Below are 15000 nucleotides of genomic sequence, written 5' to 3' on the forward strand. Positions count from 1 at the left end.
TTAAGAGTTAACAGCAGGTGTCTTGATAATACTATAGAATAATGCAGTGAGTCAGTGGTTCCTGAGCCACATGTAATTGCTTTGTAGTAGTTAAAAATAATGTTTTTATATTTCTATGTGATCAATCCATTAATAATATAGATCTACATGCAACAGTATGTCTTGTGCTTTTGGCAATGATTTATGTATAATAATTATGTATAACAAGTGATACCATGTGTGTCTGCAGAGCATTTTGTCTTCATTTTGGCAGATTAACTCATGCTTATTTCTGAAGATTAACTCATGTTGGAGTTGGAGCTGTGACCGAAAGGTGGCTGGTTCGAATCCCGGGCCAGGCGCTGGAAAAAACAGGTGGAATTGATCTGACCACTGGAGGGCTGCTGGGTTCACATCCTCAAAACATAAACCTTTTGTTGATCAGAACTCTAGAGGTTCTTCTTCACTGAACCCAAAATATATCTAACTTTTATTGATTTCATATTTTAAGGAAGTGATAGAATCCTTTTTTATAAGGAACCTTGTTTTCTAAACCTGTCTTTCTTTTGATGATTTAATTATCTACATCATGTTATTTCAAGTTCTCCCTTTGGAGCAAAACATCATGTTGTTAAATAATAATCCTAAATTGTGCATGGATATAAATTGGGCAATTGAAAGTATCTAGGGTGTAATATGTGTTCAACGAAAATGAACATTGTTGCAACGTTGTAGGCAACATTATTGGCAAGGGACTTGATGCCTACTATGCCAAAGCTATTTAGAGTTGTTAAACGGGTGTGAAGAGTGTGTTGATGTAACAGTTATATTGTCAATATTCTGCTGGTAACAACCATCACAATTGGTTAAAAGATGCATTCCATTATATTAGTCAATAATTAAGAGAAGGCAAAGTGGTTGTGTCATGTGGAAATTCTATCAAATGTCTGACATTGCAACGAGTACAGTCAGGGTGCCGTGGAACCCCTGCAGTACCTCCACAGACCCCGGATTGAGAACCCCTGCAGTACCTCCACAGACCCCGGATTGAGAACCCCTGCAGTACCTCCACAGACCCCGGATTGAGAACCCCTGCAGTACCTCCACAGACCCCGGATTGAGAACCCCTGCAGTACCTCCACAGACCCCGGATTGAGAACCCCTGCAGTACCTCCACAGACCCCGGATTGAGAACCCCTGCAGTACCTCCACAGACCCCGGATTGAGAACCCTGATTTAGCAGATGCTCTTATCCAGAGTGATTTACAGTAAGTGCATTCATCTTAAGATAGCTATTTATTTTGGAAATAAACTTTATAAATTATTCATAAAATTATCATCTTACCTCTTAGCTTTGGTGTCATGTCCCTCAGAGAGATGAATTTTAGAGGCAGGGCCCCCCTCCTCTCTCTTCCCGGAGAGACTCATTTTAGAGCACTGACCCCTAAACAGAGATCCAGCATGTTGGTTGTGATTAACACAGTGACAACTAATTCTTGTTCTCATGTATTCATTATCTCTTTGAAAAATAAAACATTTACTAACAGACATAGAAACAGCCAGGTGATTTAATGCATCACATGACCATGTAGTTGTGACATTTCATCTCCATGGTAACTGTCAATAATAATAATAAGTCACTGTTTGTTAAGGTAGTTCTAGACAGTTTACACAATAATGCCATGTCATATTAATCAAAAGTGGCTATTTATTGTCTTTCAATCTGTTATTTTCTAAACTAATCTGAGAATGTAGACAGAAGGGCTAAACAGACATTATTGATTAGGGGGAAGTTATCAGTTTCAACTGTTCTGCCTTATTATTATTCAACCATACTGGTCATTTATGAACATTTCAACATCTTGGCCATGTTCTGTTATAATGTATTCCACCCGGCACAGCCAGAAGAGGACTGGCCACCCCAAATATGTCTTTAATTCTGTTATCTTTCTCTCTCTCGGAGGACCTGAGCCCTAGGACCATGCCCCAGGACTACCTGACATGATGACTCCTTGCTGTCCCCAGTCCACCTGACTGTGCTGCTGCTCCAGTTTCAACTGTTCTGCCTTATTATTATTCGACCATGCTGGTCATTTATGAACATTTGAACATCTTGGCCATGTTCTGTTATAATCTCCACCCGGCACAGCCAGAAGAGGACTGGCCACCCCACATAGCCTGGTTCCTCTCTAGGTTTCTTCCTAGGTTTTGGCCTTTCTAAGGAGTTTTTCCTAGCCACCGTGCTTCTACACCTGCATTGTTTGCTGTTTGAGGTTTTAGGCTGGGTTTCTGTACAGCACTTTGAGATATCAGCTGATGTACGAAGGGCTTTATAAATACATTTCATTTGATTTGATTGATCCATTCAGAAAGGTTTTTTGCAACAAGATTTTATATTATGTAAAGTAGGCTAGGTTATAATGTATAGTAGTGGGTTGTTAGTGATATGTTATATTATGTAAAGTAGACTAGGTTATAATGTATAGTAGTGGGTTGTTAGTGATATGTAGATGTTATATTATGTAAAGTAGACTAGGTTATAATGTATAGTAGTGGGTTGTTAGTGATATGTTATATTATGTAAAGTAGACTAGGTTATAATGTATACTAGCAGTTTGTTAGTGATATGCAGATGAAAGTCTATACCTCAGATATAGCCTACATGTCATCGATGACCAGCCTAAACCTGTTCAGATCAGTTCACATAATGTTATAGTCCTACCAGTAGCAGGACAGAGAATCTACACTGTATATGCAAACATATGTGGACACCCCTTCAAATTAGTGGATTCTATTTCAGCCACACCTGTTGCTGACAGGTGTATAAAGTCGGACAGCCAGCCATGCAATCTCCATAGACAAACATTGGCAGTAGAATGACCAGTACTGAAGATCTCAGTGCCTTTCAACGTGGCACCGTCATAGGATGCCACCTTTCCAACATGTCAGTTTGTCAAATTCCTGCCCTGATAGAGCTGCCCCAGTCAACTGTAAGTGCTGTTATTGTGAAGTGGAAACGTCTCGGAGCAACAACGGCTCAACAGTGAAGTGGTAGGCCACTCAAGCTCAGAGAACGGGCCCGCCAAGTGCTGAAGCACATAAAAATGGTCTGTCCTCGGTTGCAACACTCAATAACGAGTTCCAAACTGCAATGTCAGCAAAATAACTGTTAGTCCGGAGCTTCATGAAATGGGTTTCCATGGCCAAGCAGCTGCACACAAGATCACCTTGTGCAATGCCAAGCATCGGCTTGAGTGGTGTAAAGCTCGCTGCCATTGGACTCTGGAGCAGTGGAATCTGGGTTTGGTGGATGCCAGGAAAACGCTTTCTGCCCGAATGCATTGTGCCAACTGTAAAGTTTGGTGGCGGAGGAAAATTGTCTTGGGCAGTTTGGGGAAGGCCCTTTCCAGTTTCAGCATGACAATGTCGCCATGCACAAAGCGAGGTCCATACAGTAATGGCTTGTCGAGATCGGTGTGGAAGAACTTGACTGGCCTGCACAGAGCCCTGAACTCAACCCCATTGAACACCTTTGGGATGAATTGGAATGCCGACTGCGAGCCAGGCCCAATCACCCAACATCAGTGCCCGACCTCCCTAATGCTCTTGTTGCTGAATGGAAGCAAGTCCCCGCAGCAATGTCCAACATCTAGTGGAAAGTCTTCCCAGAAGACTGGAGGTTATAGCAGCAATGTTCCAACATCTAGTGGAAAGTCTTCCCAGAAGACTGGAGGCTGTTATAGCAGCAATGTTCCAACATCTAGTGGAAAGTCTTCCCAGAAGAGTGGAGGCTGTTATAGCAGCAATGTTCCAACATCTAGTGGAAAGTCTTCCCAGAAGAGTGGAGGCTGTTATAGCAGCAATGTTCCAACATCTAGTGGAAAGCCTCCCTAGAAGAGTGGAGGCTGTTATAGCAGCAATGTTCCAACATCTAGTGGAAAACCTTCCCAGAAGAGTGGTGACTGTTATAGCAGCAATGTTCCAACATCTAGTGGAAAGTCTTCCCAGAAGAGTGGAGGCTGTTCTTGCAGCAAGGGTGGGACCAACTCCATATTGATGCCTATGATTTTGGAATGAGACGTTCGACCAGCAGGTGTCTACATACTTTTGGTCATGTTGTATATATAGCCTAATCTAAATCAAGTCAAATGTTATTGGTCACAATGTCAGAGCGGCATAGACTAAGATACAGTAGAACAGTATAGAATACAGTATATACATATGAGATGAGTAATGCATAGACTAAGATACAGTAGAATAGTATAGAATACAGTATATACATATGAGATGAGTAATGCATAGACTAAGATACAGTAGAATAGTATAGAATACAGTATATACATATGAGATGAGTAATGCATAGACTAAGATACAGTAGAATAGTATAGAATACAGTATCTACATATGAGATGAGTAATGCATAGACTAAGATACAGTAGAATAGTATAGAATACAGTATATACATATGAGATGAGTAATGCATAGACTAAGATACAGTAGAATAGTATAGAATACAGTATCTACATATGAGATGAGTAATGCATAGACTAAGATACAGTAGAATAGTATAGAATACAGTATATACATATGAGATGAGTAATGCATAGACTAAGATACAGTAGAATAGTATAGAATACAGTATCTACATATGAGATGAGTAATGCATAGAACTAAGATACAGTAGAATAGTATAGAATATGAATACAGTATATACATATGAGATGAGTAATGCAAGACTAAGACCAAACTAGAATAGTATAGAATACAGTATCTACATATGAGATGAGTAATGCATAGACTAAGATACAGTAGAATAGTATAGAATACAGTATATACATATGAGATGAGTAATGCATAGACTAAGATACAGTAGAATAGTATAGAATACAGTATCTACATATGAGATGAGTAATGCATAGACTAAGATACAGTAGAATAGTATAGAATACAGTATATACATATGAGATGAGTAATGCATAGACTAAGATACAGTAGAATAGTATAGAATACAGTATCTACATATGAGATGAGTAATGCATAGACTAAGATACAGTAGAATAGTATAGAATACAGTATATACATATGAGATGAGTAATGCATAGACTAAGATACAGTAGAATAGTATAGAATACAGTATCTACATATGAGATGAGTAATGCATAGACTAAGATACAGTAGAATAGTATAGAATACAGTATATACATATGAGATGAGTAATGCATAGACTAAGATACAGTAGAATAGTATAGAATACAGTATATACATATGAGATGAGTAATGCCAGACTAAGATACATAAATAGTATAGAATCAGTATATACATATGAGATGGAGTAACTTTAATATTTATATTTTTAACAACTTTACTTTTACTTCAGAAGAGTATACATTCATAAATGAAAATGATGTACTTTTACCCAGACATTTTAAGATACAAAAGTAGAATAGTTTAGAATGCTTAGCAGGACAGAAAATCTGTCCCAATGCAGATTAGTCAAGAGAACAACCCTGATCATCCCTACTGCCTCTTATCTGGCAAACTCACTAAACACAAATGCTAAAGTAGTATTTTACTGGGTGACTTTCACTTTCTATTATTAGTCATTTTCTATTATTTTATATTTTTGCCAGCAGCATACCACCCTGCATACCACCCTGCATACCACCCTGCATACCACCCTGCATACCACCCTGCATACCACCCTGCATACCACCCAGCATACCACCCTGCATACCAGTAATGCATACCACTAAGCATACCAGTAGAATGCATACCACCCTGCATACCATATGAGATGCATACCACCCTGCATACCACCCTGCATACCACCCTGAATACCAGTGCATACCACCCTGCATGAGTAATGCATACCACCAGCATACCACAGTAGAATACCACCCTGCATACCAGTGCATACCACCCTGCATACCACCCAGCATACCACTAAGCATACCACCCTGCATACCACCCTGCATACCACCCTGCATACCACCCAGCATACCACCCAGCATACCACCCTGCATACCACCCTGCATACCACCCTGCATACCATGCATACCTTGCATACCACCCTGCATACCACCCAGCATACCACCCTGCATACCACCCTGCATACCAGTGCATACCACCCTGCATACCACCCTGCATACCACCCTGCTGTTACCACCAATGCATACCACCCTGCATACCACCCTGCATACCACCCTGCATACCACCCTGCATACCACCCTGCATACCACCCAGCATACCACCCTGCATACCACCCAGCATACCACCCTGCATACCACCCTGCATACCACCCTGCATACCACCCTGCATACCACCCTGCATACCACCCTGCATACCACCCTGCATACCACTGCTGGCTTGCTTCTGAAGCTAAGCAGGGTTGGTCCTGGTCAGTCCCTGGATGGGAGACCAGATGCTGCTGGAAGTGGTATTGGAGGGCCAGTAGGGGTACTCTTTCCTCTGGTCTAAAATATATATATATATCCCAATACTCCAGGGCAGTGATTGGGGACACTGCCCTGTGTAGGGTGCTGTCTTTCGGATGGGACGTTAAAACGGGTGTCCTGATTCTCTGAGGTCATTAAAGATAATGGCACTTAGACTAAGATAGGGGTGTTAACCCCGGTGTCCTGGCTAAATTCCCAATCTGGAGATCAAACCATCACGGTACTGATAAATAGTTAACAATTGGCTCATTCATCCCCCTCCTCTCCCCTGTAACTATTCCCCAGGTCGTTGCTGCAAATGAGAACATGTTCTCAGTCAACTTACCTCGTAAAACAATGGATAAAACAAATTAAAAAAGGTGTCTTTACTTCTATGAGTAAAAAGTATGAAAGTACTTTTTCCACCACTGTTCTAACGTTCCATATGAGACACAGTTTCAACAGACATTCTGGAACTGAGTTCTGTTTCCACCACTGTTCTAACGTTCCATATGAGACACAGTTTCAACAGACATTCTGGAACTGAGTTCTGTTTCCACCACTGTTCTAACGTTCCATATGAGACACAGTTTCAACAGACATTCTGGAACTGAGTTCTGTTTCCACCACTGTTCTAACGTTCCATATGAGACACAGTTTCAACAGACATTCTGGAACTGAGTTCTGTTTCCACCACTGTTCTAACGTTCCATATGAGACACAGTTTCAACAGACATTCTGGAACTGAGTTCTGTTTCCACCACTGTTCTAACGTTCCATATGAGACACAGTTTCAACAGACATTCTGGAACTGAGATGTGAGTTCTGTTTCCACCACTGTTCTAACGTTCCATATGAGACACAGTTTCAACAGACATTCTGGAACTGAGTTCTGTTTCCACCACTGTTCTAACGTTCCATATGAGACACAGTTTCAACAGACATTCTGGAACTGAGTTCTGTTTCCACCACTGTTCTAACGTTCCATATGAGACACAGTTTCAACAGACATTCTGGAACTGAGTTCTGTTTCCACCACTGTTCTAACGTTCCATATGAGACACAGTTTCAACAGACATTCTGGAACTGAGTTCTGTTTCCACCACTGTTCTAACGTTCCATACGAGACACAGTTTCAACAGACATTCTGGAACTGAGTTCTGTTTCCACCACTGTTCTAACGTTCCATATGAGACACAGTTTCAACAGACATTCTGGAACTGAGTTCTGTTTCCACCACTGTTCTAATGTTCCATATGAGACACAGTTTCAACAGACATTCTGGAACTGAGTTCTGTTTCCACCACTGTTCTAACGTTCCATATGAGACACAGTTTCAACAGACATTCTGGAACTGAGTTCTGTTTCCACCACTGTTCTAACGTTCCATATGAGACACAGTTTCACAGACATTCTGGAACTGAGTTCTGTTTCCACCACTGTTCTAACGTTCCATATGAGACACAGTTTCAACAGACATTCTGGAACTGAGTTCTGTTTCCACCACTGTTCTAACGTTCCATATGAGACACAGTTTCAACAGACATTCTGGAACTGAGTTCTGTTTCCACCACTGTTCTAACGTTCCATATGAGACACAGTTTCAACAGACATTCTGGAACTGAGTTCTGTTTCCACCACTGTTCTAACGTTCCATATGAGACACAGTTTCAACAGACATTCTGGAACTGAGTTCTGTTTCCACCACTGTTCTAACGTTTATATGAGAAACACAGTTTCATCAGACATTCTGGAACTGAGTTCTGTTTCCACCACTGTTCTAACGTTCCATATGAGACACAGTTTCAACAGACATTCTGGAACTGAGTTCTGTTTCACCACTGTTCTAACGTTCCATATGAGACACAGTTTCAACAACATTCTGGAACTGAGTTCTGTTTCCACCACTGTTCTAACGTTCCATATGAGACACAGTTTCAACAGACATTCTGGAACTGAGTTCTGTTTCCACCACTGTTCTAACGTTCCTCCATGAGACACAGTTTCAACAGACATTCTGGAACTGAGTTCTGTTTCCACCACTGTTCTAACGTTCCATATGTAGACACAGTTTCAACAGACATTCTGGAACTGAGTTCTGTTTCCACCACTGTTCTAACGTTCCTATGAGACACAGTTTCAACAGACATTCTGGAACTGAGTTCTGTTTCCACCACTGTTCTAATGTTCCATATGAGACACAGTTTCAACAGACATTCTGGAACTGAGTTCTGTTTCCACCACTGTTCTAACGTTCCATATGAGACACAGTTTCAACAGACATTCTGGAACTGAGTTCTGTTTCCACCACTGTTCTAACGTTCCATATGAGACACAGTTTCAACAGACATTCTGGAACTGAGTTCTGTTTCCACCACTGTTCTAACGTTCCATATGAGACACAGTTTCAACAGACATTCTGGAACTGAGTTCTGTTTCCACCACTGTTCTAACGTTCCATATGAGACACAGTTTCAACAGACATTCTGGAACTGCGTCGGCTACAAAATTACTTTCCATTTCATATCAGGAAACAAAGTAACGGTCACTGGGTGTATTAGTTTTGCATTGCCCGGCTCCCCGAGGGAGCAGAGTTTGAGCATTTTAGACCATTCCATTGGTCCATAAAATATATGTCCACCCACCTGTAGCACCGGGCCATGCAAAACAAACCTCCCACTGTCGCAGGGCACTGAGACACAGAGTTCTAATCCCAGATGAGTTTCTTCAAGACATCTCTCTTACATTATTTTTTATAAACATATAATTTACTCTAAACCAAGTTTAGCTGTGTTTTTTCCTCCAAGATGTGAGTTACTGTAGGACTGTCCTACAAACCCAAAAGGTTTTAATTTGAGAATGTTCATTTGTATGTCTCAAATGTTAAATTATTTTTAAATATTTGATGATTAGTTGAATCAGGTGTGTAAGTGCTGGTAAGAAGAAAAGGATGGAGAAACCCTGAGATAAACATGAAACCATATCATTGAAAATCTCCTCCACCATCTTTACCAGACGTGTTACTGATAACATGTAGGACTACTGATTAGTTTACACTTTGAAAACTGCTGTCTGTCAGCAACTCAGCTCCAGTAGCAGTTCTACTAACTAGTAATATCTCATTCCAGGTATTAATTATCTTACTTTGTCCATTAGAATAGATTATTGTTCAGAAATACTTACTTTATTTTTCAATAATCTCCATGTAGTCTTTTCTGCTCTGTCGTCTCAAAATGGATCCTGAACAAAAGAACAACTTTACTTTCTGTTTCAGCTCAGCCGACTTTCACTATCTGTTCCTCCCCACCCTGATAATAAAGTGTTATATTGGTATCTTCCACTAGATGGCAGTAAACACCTGCTGTAACTAGACTTTACAACTATGTGTTCTGTTTCACACAGGCAGTGTCCCACCCTGAGGAGGAGCGTTGCTCTAGGATCAGCTCCCCTCTCCATGTAATCTGATTCATTATGATCTAGGATCAGGTCCCTCCTCTCCATGTAATCTGATTCTTTATGATCTAATCTGATTCATTCCATCTAATCTGATTCTCCTTCTCTAATCTGATTCATTATGATCTAGGATCAGGTCCCTCTCTCTGATCATCTAATCTGATTCATTATGATCTAGGATCAGGTCCCCTCTCCATGTCATCTGATTTATTATGATCTAGGATCAGGTCCCCCTCTCCATGTAATCTGATTTATTATGATCTAGGATCAGGTCCCCCTCTCCATGATTATGATCTAGGATCAGGTCTCCCCTCTCCATGTAATGATCTATGATCTAGGATCAGGTCCCCTCTCCATGTAATCTGATTCATTATGATCTAGGATCAGGTCCCCCCTCCTCTCCATGTAATCTGATTCATTCTGATTCATTATTATGATCTAGGATCAGGTCTCCCTCTCCATGTAATCTGATTCATTATGATCTAGGATCAGGTCCCCCTCTCCATGTAATCTGATTCATTATGATCTAGGATCAGGTCCCCCTCTCCATGTAATCTGATTCATTATGATCTAGGATCAGGTCCCCTCTCCATGTAATCTGATTCATTATGATCTAGGATCAGGTCCCCCTCTCCATGTAATCTGATTCATTATCTGATCCATGTAATCTGATTCAGGTCTAGGATCCCTCTCCATGTAATCTGATTCATTATGATCTAGGATCAGGTCCTCCTCTCCATGTAATCTGATTCATTATGATCTAGGATCAGGTCTCCCTCTCCATGTAATCTGATTTATTATGATTGACTCACTACTGGATCAGAGTCCCTCCATGTTATTATGATCACTAGGATCAATGACTCACTACTGGATCAGAGCGCCTGCTAAATGACTCACTACTGGATCAGAGTGTCTGCTCCAAATGACTCACTACTGGATCTAGGAGTTTCTGCTAAATGACTCACTACTGGATCAGAGCGTCTGCTAAATGACTCACCTCTGCATCAGAGCGCCTGCTAAATGACTCACTACTGGATCAGAGCGTCTGTAATCTAAATGATTCACTACTGGATCAGAGTGTCTGTAATCTAAATGACTCACTAACTGGATCAGAGTGTCTGCTAAATGACTCACTACTGCATCAGAGCATCCTGCTTAATGACTCACTACTGGATCAGAGCGTCTCTAAATGACTCACTACTAAATGACTCACTACTGGATCAGAGTGTCTGCTAAATGACTCACTACTGGATCAGAGTTTCTGCTAAATGACTCACTACTGGATCAGAGCGTCTAAATGCTAAATGACTCACTACTGGATCAGAGCGTCTGCTAAATGACTCACCTCTGCATCAGAGCGTCTGCTAAATGACTCACTACTGGATCAGAGTGTCTGCTAAATGACTCACTACTGGATCAGAGTGTCTGCTAAATGACTCACTACTGGATCAGAGCGTCTGCTAAATGACTCACCTCTGCATCAGAGCGTCTGCTAAATGACTCACTACTGGATCAGAGCGTCTGCTAAATGACTCACTACTGGATCAGAGTGTCTGCTAAATGACTCACTACTGGATCAGAGTGTCTGCTAAATGACTCACTACTGCATCAGAGCATCTGCTTAATGACTCACTACTGGATCAGAGCATCTGCTAAATGACTCACTACTGGATCAGAGCGTCTGCTAAATGACTCACTACTGGATCAGAGCGTCTGCTAAATGACTCACTACTGGATCAGAGCGTCTGCTAAATGACTCACTACTGGATCAGAGCGTCTGCTAAATGACTCACTACTGGATCAGAGCATCTGCTAAATGACTCACTACTGGATCAGAGCGTCTGCTAAATGACTCACTACTGGATCAGAGCGTCTGCTAAATGACTCACTACTGGATCAGAGCGTCTCTAAATGACTACTAATGACTCACTACTGGATCAGAGCTAAATGACTCACTACTGATCTAAATGACTCACTACTGGATCAGATCGTCTGCTAAATGATTCACTACTGGATCAGAGCGTCTCTAAATGCTAAATGATTCACTACTGGATCAGAGCTAAATGACTCACTCTGCTAAATGACTCACTACTGGATCAGAGCGTCTGCTAAATGACTCACTACTGGATCAGAGCGTCTGCTAAATGACTCACTACTGGATCAGAGCGTCTGCTAAATGACTCACTACTGGATCAGAGCATCTGCTAAATGACTCACTACTGGATCAGAGCGTCTGCTAAATGATTCACTACTGGATCAGAGCGTCTGCTAAATGATTAGGTTCACTACTGGATCAGAGCGTCTGCTAAATGACTCACTACTGGATCAGAGCGTCTGCTAAATGACTCACTACTGGATCAGATCGTCATCCTAAATGATTCACTACTGGATCAGAGCGTCTGCTAAATGATTCACTACTGGATCAGAGCGTAACTATAAATGACTCACTACTGGATCAGAGCGTCTGCTAAATGATTCACTACTGGATCAGAGCGTCTGTTAAATGACTCACTACTGGATCAGAGCAGTTAGGTTAGTCTGCTAAATGACAGTGCCATTATACTCTGTCAGTTAGGTTAGTATTGTCACTACTGCCATTAAATCGACTCAGTTTCTGCTATAAATGATCCACTCACTACTGTCAGTTAGGTTAGTATTGAGGAGTAACTATAATCAGAGCGTCTGCTAAAGTTGATCCTCACTAGCCATTGGACTCTGTCAGTTAGGTTAGTATTGAGGAGTAACTAAATGATCCATCCTCACTATCACAGCCATTAAATCAGTTAGGTTAGTATTGAGGAGTAACTATAATGTAGTTGATCCATCCTCAGTGTTCTCCTATCACAGAGCGTATTGAGGAGTAACTATAAATGATCCATCCTCACTCACAGCCTGATCAGTTAGGTTAGTATTGAGGAGTAACTATAATGAGTTGATCCATCCTCAGTGTTCTGCATCAGAGTCAGTTAGGCCTGCTAAATGACTCACTACAGCCATTGGACTCTGTCAGTTAGGTTAGTATTGAGGAGTAACTATAATGAGTTGATCCACTACACAGCCATTAAATCAGTTAGGTTAGTATTGTAACTATAATGTATGACTCACTCACAGCCATTAAATCAGTTAGGTTAGTATTGAGGAGTAACTATAAATGATCCATCCTCACTATCACAGCCATTAAATCAGTTAGGTTAGTATTGAGGAGTAACTATAATGACTCATCCTCAGTGTTCTCCTATCAGAGCAGTTAGGTTAGTATTGAGGAGTAACTAAATGATCCTCACTACATTAAACTCTCAGTTAGGTTAGTATTGTAACTATAAAGTTGATCCATCCTCAGTGTTCTCCTATCACTACTGTCAGTTAGGTTAGTATTGAGTGTAACTAGTTGATCCAAGTGTTCTCCTATCACAGCCATTAAACAGTTAGGTTAGTATTGAGGAGTTTCTGCTATCAAATGACTCACTACTGGATCAGAGATCCATCCTCAGTTTTCTCCTATCACAGCCATTATACTCTGTCAGTTAGGTTAGTATTGAGGAGTAACTATAATGTAGTTGATCCATCCTCAGTTTTCCTATCACAGCTGCCATTAAATGACTCAGTTAGGTATGAGTAACTATAATGTAGTTGATCCATCCTCAGTTTTCTCCTATCACAGCCATTAAACTCTGTCAGTTAGGTTAGTATTGTAACTATAAAGTTGATCCATCCTCAGTGTTCTCCTATCACAGCCATTAAACTCTGTCAGTTAGGTTAATTGTAACTAGTTGATCCATCCTCAGTGTTCTCCTATCACAGCCATTATACTCTGTCAGTTAGGTATTGAGGAGTAACTAAATGTAGTTTCACTACTGGATCAGAGTATTGAGGAGTAACTATAAATGATTCACTACTGGATCAGAGCGTCTGAGGAGTAACTAAATGATTCCATCCTACTCACAGCCATTAAACTCTGTCAGTTAGGTTAGTATTGAGGAGTAACTATAATGTAGTTGATCCATCCTCAGTGTTCTCCTATCACAGCCATTAAATCAGTTAGGTTAGTATTGAGGAGTAACTATAAATGATCCATCCTCAGTGTTCTCCTATCACAGCCTACTGGATCAGAGCGTCTGCAGTTAGGTTAAATGATCCATCCTCACTATCACAGCCATTAAACTCTGTCAGTTAGGTTAGTATTGAGGAGTAACTATAATGTAGTTGATCCATCCTCAGTGTTCTCCTATCACAGCCATTAAACTCTGTCAGTTAGGTTAGTATTGAGGAGTAACTATAATGAGTTGATCCATCCTCACTATCACAGCCATTAAACTCTGTCAGTTAGGTTAGTATTGAGGAGTAACTATAATGTAGTTGAAATGATCTCACTACTGTCAGTTATAGTATTGAGGAGTAACTATAATGTAGTTGATCCATCCTCAGTTGATTCACTCACAGCCATTAAACTCTGCCACTGAGGATCACAGCCATTAAACTCTGTCAGTTAGGTTAGTATTGAGGAGTAACTATAATGTAGTTGATCCATCCTCAGTGTTCTCCTATCACAGCCATTAAACTCTGTCAGTTAGGTTAGTATTGAGGAGTAACTATAATGTAGTTGATCCATCCTCAGTGTTCTCCTATCACAGCCATTAAACTCTGTCAGTTAGGTTAGTATTGAGGAGTAACTATAATGTAGTTGATCCATCCTCAGTGTTCTCCTATCACAGCCATTAAACTCTGTCAGTTAGGTTAGTATTGAGGAGTAACTATAATGTAGTTGATCCATCCTCAGTGTTCTCCTATCACAGCCATTATACTCTGTCAGTTAGGTTAGTATTGAGGAGTAACTATAATGTAGTTGATCCATCCTCAGTGTTCTCCTATCACAGCCATTAAACTCTGTCAGTTAGGTTAGTATTGAGGAGTAACTATAATGTAGTTGATCCATCCTCAGTGTTCTCCTATCACAGCCATTATACTCTGTCAGTTAGGTTAGTATTGAGGAGTAACTATAATGTAGTTGATCCATCCTCAGTGTTTCCTATCACAGCCATTATACTCCGGCAACTATAATGTTAGGAAGATGCCTGTATCTTTGTAGTGACTGGGTATTGTAACTATAATGTAGTTGATCCATCCTCCTCCTATC

General features: G+C 40.7%; 1 long non-coding RNA gene across 1 annotated transcript; it reads right to left on the reverse strand.

Annotated features, from left to right (window-relative positions):
- Positions 1-6: 6 nt before the first annotated feature.
- Positions 7-9681, reverse strand: LOC127924582 (uncharacterized). The gene is made up of 3 exons (XR_008118279.1): positions 9597-9681; positions 1325-1423; positions 7-341 (listed from the first exon to the last, which is right to left on the reverse strand). It is a non-coding gene; the product is annotated as an uncharacterized LOC127924582 (long non-coding RNA).
- Between the last annotated feature and the right edge of the window lie 5319 nt (positions 9682-15000).

The sequence above is a fragment of the Oncorhynchus keta genome, unplaced genomic scaffold (assembly GCF_023373465.1).
Source record: "Oncorhynchus keta strain PuntledgeMale-10-30-2019 unplaced genomic scaffold, Oket_V2 Un_contig_4348_pilon_pilon, whole genome shotgun sequence".
Taxonomy (NCBI): domain Eukaryota; kingdom Metazoa; phylum Chordata; class Actinopteri; order Salmoniformes; family Salmonidae; genus Oncorhynchus; species Oncorhynchus keta.